General features: G+C 43.8%; 1 protein-coding gene across 13 annotated transcripts in view; it reads right to left on the reverse strand.

The window, feature by feature from the left end:
* Rcbtb2 (RCC1 and BTB domain containing protein 2) overlaps positions 1-6,227 on the reverse strand; it is a 38,607-nt gene extending 32,380 nt beyond the window's left edge. For 5 of the 13 annotated variants that reach the window (XM_076930742.1, XM_076930738.1, XM_076930741.1 and 2 more), the window contains exon 1: positions 6,126-6,227. The gene's annotated coding sequence lies outside the window, so the exon portion shown is untranslated. Of the gene's footprint in view, positions 1-4,358; positions 4,904-4,942; positions 5,274-5,545; positions 5,666-6,125 lie in introns of those variants that run through there. The other 8 variants (XM_034497979.2, XM_034497978.2, XM_076930743.1 and 5 more) reach the window with 7 other exon arrangements.
* Between the last annotated feature and the right edge of the window lie 1,127 nt (positions 6,228-7,354).

Genomic DNA, 7,354 nt, shown 5'->3' on the forward strand with positions numbered 1-7,354 from the left:
ATACTATATATACATACTATACTATAGAACAACACAACATCCTAAATGCCTGGCAAGGAGAATCTCAGCTAGAAAAAAAGTGTTTAATAACAGTAATGGTAGAATAACACAAATGTTTTCTATTTCTGCTCTACATTGTCTTCCAGGTGTCCTCCCTTTCAGTAAAGAAAGGCAGTGTTTCTGGAGGACCAGAGTAGAGGCTGACATCCATATTGGGACAACTCTTCAGAGTAACAGTGTCACACCAACAGTAAGTTGGACCCAGTAGTGAGGACCAAAGTGTGTGCCCTTATTATTCTACTGCATGGAACTTCACCACTTCTGCGTCCTCTAGCTCCTACAGGCTATACGACTTGGCATATATATATATATATATATTGCATAGCACGCTATATGACTTGGCCCACTTACATACTCCATAGCAGTCTATATGATCTGGCTTATATACATACTCCATAGTACACTCTGCAAACAGTTTCCTCTATCTCTCCTCATTTTGTTTAAAGTAATAAAATAACACTATGCAATCTCACTGTTTGATCCTTGAGATAAAAAACAAAATTGAGAAAGGATGGTCTTCTACCAGAGGAAGCTCCTGCCCGTGTCCACTTTCCAAGGCTCATAGCTGGAAACCCAGGAGACAGTGTTTCAATGATTCACTAGTAATTCTGCAAAGCCAAATGAGTATCAACTAGGGTCATCTGTTTTACTATTTGTTTTTATTCTAGCTGTTTCTTAAACTTGTTTAGTTTGATGGCTTGTTTCTAAATTATCAATGTTTGAGACAGACAACTCATTTGAATATATTATATTTTGTAAGTTTTTCTACACTGTTAGTAACAACACAGCTGAAGACTGGCAGACAAAAAGAGTATAATATGACCAACATCTTCCTTCCTAATCCTCGAAGAGAACAGCATGGGTACTTCACATCACTACAAAGCACAGGCTGCTAGTGAAACGACCATTACTAATGAGTGTGTCTGCAGCACCACATGGCACGGCACATTACTCACAAACAAGGGACACATAGTGGAGTTAAGGTGACGGTAGAACACATGTTCATTTGCCTAATTCATATGACTAATACTGTCTTACTGCCTGCATTTCCAGGGAGTGGAAACAAATGTGTAAAAGAACATAGAACTGTGAAGACAGGAAGAGCTACCTGTCAAGTGCTGCAGATAGCCTGAAGAGCTAGGTTAACCAGAAGCTTCTAAATGCTGATAGTTATCTATTAGAAGTTATCTCAGAAGAAAATAAAAAAGAGGATTTCTTCAGAGAAATCTAAGATTTGCTTTTAAATTCATGAGATCACCTCTAAAGCCACGCTTGAAAGACATAATCTATTTTCCTTGTGATACAGAACTCAATGCTACTGGCAAGTTCTCCCATCTGAGTAACTCCTTAGTGAGTCAAAGAAAGGCAGTGGAGGAGAGCAGGGTTTACAGATTCAGTAAACTAATAAAACATAGCCTAAGTTGGTCAATTGCATTGTTTATAATTCAGCTCCTCTTGAATGAGATGCTGGCTGTCACAAATGGTAACAGTAAGACACCTAACTGCTCCAAGATATTTGATCACATTGTGAGCCCTGAAATTGTGTTATTTACTCAAAACAAAACAAAACACCCAAAACATTTCTAGTTGTGGTGTGGCTCAGTCCTTAGCATCCACATCTAATCCCTCTGGCTGGAATACAAACACACTCTTAGTATACACCTTTAATCCCAAACAATGAAGGTAAAGTTAGTTTCTAGAAGAAGCACTCATGTTTGAAAATGACTTCTAATTGAGTAGCAGACAAAATGATGAGTCAGAGAAAGATTTGACAGAATGAGTCAGAGACAATACACCCAACTCATGAAAGAGAGGCAACAGCAAAGAGAGAGAAAGAGGCAGCTCTACCAGGGCAGTTACAGTTTGCAGAGAGAGAACAAGCTGGAGATAGGTGAAGACAGAACAAGACAGAGAATGAGAAGGAGTCAAAAGAGTAGAACATATTGCCAAGCATATGAGGCCAAGCAGAACAATTCAGTCAGTGGCCAAGAGAGAAGTCAGATTGAAACAGTCAGCTTTGAGGGGAGTTTGAGCCAGAACAGCTGAGTTGAATCAGCCAGCTAGCAATCAGAAAGAACCAGGAAGGGTGAGTTTATTCATCATTAAGTTTCAGAGGCTGAAAACATTCTAGGCCTAGATAAAATTGTATGGAGCTAGAAGCTTCCAGGACTAGGCCTAGCTTACCAGCAGAGGCAGTTAAGCCTCCAAGATGACAATTACATCAGGCGAATAAAAGTAAATGCCAATGGGGTTTTTCACAAAATGCTTTTACCCCTAGCCAGCTGCTAGGTGCACTGGGTGTATAACCAGGAGGACCGAACTGCAAAGGAGCTGCGGGAAAGCCAGCGAGTGCACTGTCAAAGGAAGTGCCACCCAGTGCACATGGAAAGGGGTGCACTGACTGTGGCACTGTCAGTTCTGTGTGTCTGATTTCCAAATTTCATGGTAAGGCTTGGGGTAAATCAGCCTACAGCAATGCTGAGGTCCTCTTCAGATTACTGAGCTCAACACTGATAACAAAATGTCACGTAGTGGGAAAATATATTTTACATTGCTACATGAATGACATGAGCTGACATTTATTTGTAAGTCCATTTGTGATTTAATTTCGTATACTTACAATGCTTAAATAGGTATTAACAGATGTGGTAACTACTATCCTATTAAAGACTTGGCTCTACAACATAATTCTTGAACACAGTGGATCCTCTTGACCTCCACTTGTTTCCTCTTGGGAATCCTTTTATATACACTTGGCACAATACAGAAAACACCAAAGTTTAGCTGTCATTCTCTAGCACTTGTTAGCTCAAAATGTATTGGGGTGGGGAGAACAATGCATATTAGCTCAGGTTAGCACAGTTGAAGATATTAAAAACACACACTTGAGTGTCAGGTTGATGTTTAATAATCTATTATACTTTCAACTTCCTTCAGATCATGTTTTCAAAATGAGGTCACCACGTGAAAGAGACACACGTTCTCTCTAGATAAACAGTCTTTACAGATGGGCAGTTGATCTGCCTAAGAGGGTATTCCCACATGGACCTACTTGTTTTCAGCCTTGGACAGAGATTTTAATGCCTCTCTTCCACGATAAAGATTCTTTCCCCATCCTTTCCTGAACAATTTTGACTTGTAATAATGTCAGATAAACTTTGAAAACAGCAATATCTAGTAGGCATTTTAAGTTTACTTCAGATACTGTTAAAACTGAAATTAAATATGACAACTCTCCAATGGACAAAGGGAAATAATAGAGTTCCCTGCAGCTACACTATAGAGTAATAGTTTTTAAGGCTTGACTATGGATTTTCTGCAATCTACTTCACTTAAATGAAAGACCTCAAGGGAACCACACTTCAGGTCCTAAAACAGTCCCTCTCCATCCATGTCTTCTCTAAGCCCTCTATAGTCGAGAGCCAGTGGCTGCTTGAATTTGTTTGGCTCATACAAAACCTCCTCTAGGGATTACTGAAATCATGACACAGTATCACCCTGGTCATCTCCATGACTTAATGTCAGGGGACATTAAGGTACAGTAAGTCAGAGTAAGACTGTTGCAGGACCCAAACCCCATCAGTACTATACTGTCAATGTTCAAGTCACTTACAGAAACTGTAATGTGCATACAGCCAGGCACACCTCCCTCCTGTGCACTCTCAGCTAGCCCTAGAAGTAACACCCAATGTAAATGTGGTGTAGGTGGTTGTTATCCCTCCAGGGTGCCTGTAATCTCAGTACTGAAGAAGCTGAAGCAGGAGACTCTTGAATTCCAAGCCGACCATAGGCTAACCTAATATGTTGTTCAGGCCGGTCTGAGTTAGTGAAGTATATGTCTTAAAAGAAAAAAAAATAATTTTAAAATATTGATATATTTTATTGTTAATAATAATAATCCCCCTCCCCAAAAGTCAGTAAAGGTTCTTTCTTGATATTTCCACTTCAAGATTTGTTGAATCCATGGTTGTAGAATATTAAGATATGGAAAGTAGGCTATGTAGTTTTTCTGAGCACATCTGTAGAGGTTACTTTGGTTAGTTTCTCCTATATGAAAGATTCTGACTTCTTCCCTTTTTGTGGTGAATGAGAAGTTCTTTTAGGAGGAAATACTTCAATGCTCTGTCCTGAGGCCTACAGCACCGCCTCTGTGACAGATGTCACTGCTCCTTCTAGTGTATAGGTAAGAGTTGAAAGTATAAGGATTTTTCCGTTTAACTCAAAACCCCGTGACTACACAGCACAGACGTTATGGCATTGTTAGACACTCTCCATAGTAGCCCTGCAAACTGACTTACCTACATGCCATTGCCCAGTAAGGTGACAGACTTGACTGGGAAGGTACAAATACAGAGCGGACTCAATGACCGTTAAACAGTGAGTATCACAGGAATGCACTCAAGAACCAAGTTCCACAGGACTGTGAACTCGCATCTCTTTTATTCGGCTTTAATAGACATTACGTCGCCAAAACCGTTCTGTCAGGATGGAAGATATTCTAAAGAGAAACACGTTCACCTCTTCCTTCAGGTTATCAGGCTTTGGACTCCAAGGAATTGTGACTGAAGCTGAGACATGACGGGTCAGTGATAGGCCGGACCACACCTGGACCAGGCCAACTCTGCACATGCCTCCCTTGCTCACGATGTAAACCTTAACTTCAAGTTAGGACCTCTAAGAAGTCCTGGGTCACTGAACCTCTCTTTGTTCCCTTTCCCAACGTGGCCACATTTATTAAGTCTCTTGATTTTCACTACAATCTCGTCAAGTGGCCCAATGTGGCCAAGCTTAGCTCGGGCAGCCAGGACAACAGGACAACCACCGCCGGGTGTGCCAGAAAACATCTTTGTGTCCTTTGTTACAGTCCGACTTAAATCTTTACCTTGGGCTGTAAACCTGTCTTGAACTCAGGCGGAACTTCCATCTCCGCCCAGAGGCACTGGGAAAGTTTTTCACCTCTAAACCCCTCCACTTCCGGCCTAAGCCGAGACAGGCTGAAAAACCTTAGGACCGCCGGGCCTTCCCACCCGCGCCATCCCTCCACTTCCGGACCAAAGGCCTAAAGCATGTGCCGCCATGGAGTCAGCGAGACGGTTCCGGGCGGGAAAGGGCAGAAAGACCTGGAAACGGCACCGCTAGCCCGCGCCGGGTGCATGAAAGGGTTGGAAACACCGAGGGCTGGGGCCCCCGGCTGGAAGCGGGAACCCTGGGGCGACGCAAAAAAAAAAAAAAAAACGGACCCCAGGCTGGGCCTTCACGCATGCGCAACGCTACGCGGTTCCAGGGCCCGAGAAGGGACGTGAACCTAGAACCGCAGCGACCTCGCCCACGGGCTCGCGCGTGCGCGCCGGGCCCCGGCCCGGGTGGGTTGGCGCTGCGCCCTGCCCCCGCAGCGGCTGCGCACCGGGCCGGGCGCAGGGTGAGGCCTCTGCCTTGCCTTCGGCCCCGGGGCCCGCCCGCGCCTGCCGCCCACACGCAGGCTTACCTCCGCGCCGCGTCCTCTCCGCTCCGGGCAGCGGGGACTGCTCGCCCCGGGCCAAGGCCAGCCGAGACTTGGCGCCTCCCCCTGAAGCGGCCCGGCTCGGCGGGCTGAGCTCGAGTTCAGCTGTGCGGGGAGGAGGGGGCCGCGGGAGCGGGAAGAGAAACCAGGGGAGGGGAGGAGAGTTCAGGGGAGTGAGGGAAGGGGAGGGGGACAAAGAGAAGGGAGTGGGCTGCGCGCTGCACCCCTCCTCCCTCCTCTGCCCGCACCAGCGACCCTGGCCTTTCTGGGGACCCTGTGCCCTTATCCCACTTTCTAGCTTAGTGCCCAGATTTCGGGGAACCAGTGTCTCTCTAGTTTTACACTCAAAGTCGTTGGGGTTTCCTGCTTGCTGCGAAATAAGAGGCTAATTGCATTCTGCGCCCGCTAGTCCAGTCTTACCAACTCCATCCAGGAGGCCCACCTCATTGTCTGTTTGAGGGCTCAGAGAGCTATCCGTTTTAAAATGAAGGAAATTCTGTCACCTGGGACGATATGGAACCTGGAAGATGTTAAGCAAAGTAGGCACACAGCACAAAATACTTACAGATCTCATTTAAGTAGCACTGAAAAAGTCAAGTCGCGCCAACAGAGAGTAGAGAGGTGGTTACTGGGACTAGGGGAAAAAGGAGCCTGTGGGGCTAGTGATCAAATTTCAGTTAGGAGGAGCAAGCTCCGAAAGAAAGCTGCTATGCTAGCTACATAGTGGTTACAGCTATGAACAGTGTACACTAGAAATTGCTAACAAAATAGGTTTTGGAACAGGGTCTCTGTATTAGCCCAAGTTAGCCTCAAACTCCGTAACCTGCCTCCCTCCTCTCCTGCTTAATTTTGCCATCACAATGTGTACATATATTAAAACATTGTGATATATATATATATATATATATTGTTTGTGTATATGCAGTATATACTGTATATTTACATATATTGTTTGTATATATGCAGTATATACTGTATATATGTATATATACAGTTTGTGTATATGCAGTATATATATTATATATAGTTTAGGGGAAGACAATGGAGATTTGGCTAATCGTGGGCCATAGATTAGAAGTGACTCAAATCCATCTCATCATTCCACAGGGCCTCTTTTACCTCTTGACCATGTGGTTTCTTTCCAAATGACTTTAAAAAGTGGGTCAGATAATAAAGGCCTTAGCAGTGTAAGCAAGCTGGGTCACAGGATCCACAACGGGCTTTTTGGAAGAGGCGGGCATGATCCTTTGTCTTGAGCAAGTTCACTATCTGGAGGCTGAAAGTTCAGCTTAGGCTAAACAACAGTCTGTGAACTTAGTGTAGCAATGGGCTGGGCTTAAAGAGAAGAGAGAATGAAATGAGGACTAGATGTGGAAGGCTAGAAAGAATGTGAGATTGGAGTGTCATGTAATAGTTTATGGGACCAAAATCTTTGCCTTTAAAATGGAGCATTTGACTGTTTAATATCTCACAAAACAGGCTGATAACAAAACCTGACAAAGATGACATATTCTTTTAATCCTAAATAAAATGCCATCAAATAGGATCCAACAATAAATACCATGATCAATGCAGGAATTATTTCAGCGGTATAAATATGTTACAAGGGTAAGAAAGTTATTCTTGTAAATAAGCCAAAGAAGTAGGCAAGTTTTGATTGACTATTTAAAGTGATAAAGAATTCAACGGTCCTTCTGATCAACGAAATGTTCAGTAAATGGATACATTCACTCAATAATAAACCTCTTACGAGTATAAGAAGTACATGGATACGGTTGCTGCTTCCCCATAGTA

Source organism: Arvicanthis niloticus, chromosome 3 (genome assembly GCF_011762505.2).
Source record: "Arvicanthis niloticus isolate mArvNil1 chromosome 3, mArvNil1.pat.X, whole genome shotgun sequence".
Taxonomy (NCBI): Eukaryota; Metazoa; Chordata; class Mammalia; order Rodentia; family Muridae; genus Arvicanthis; species Arvicanthis niloticus.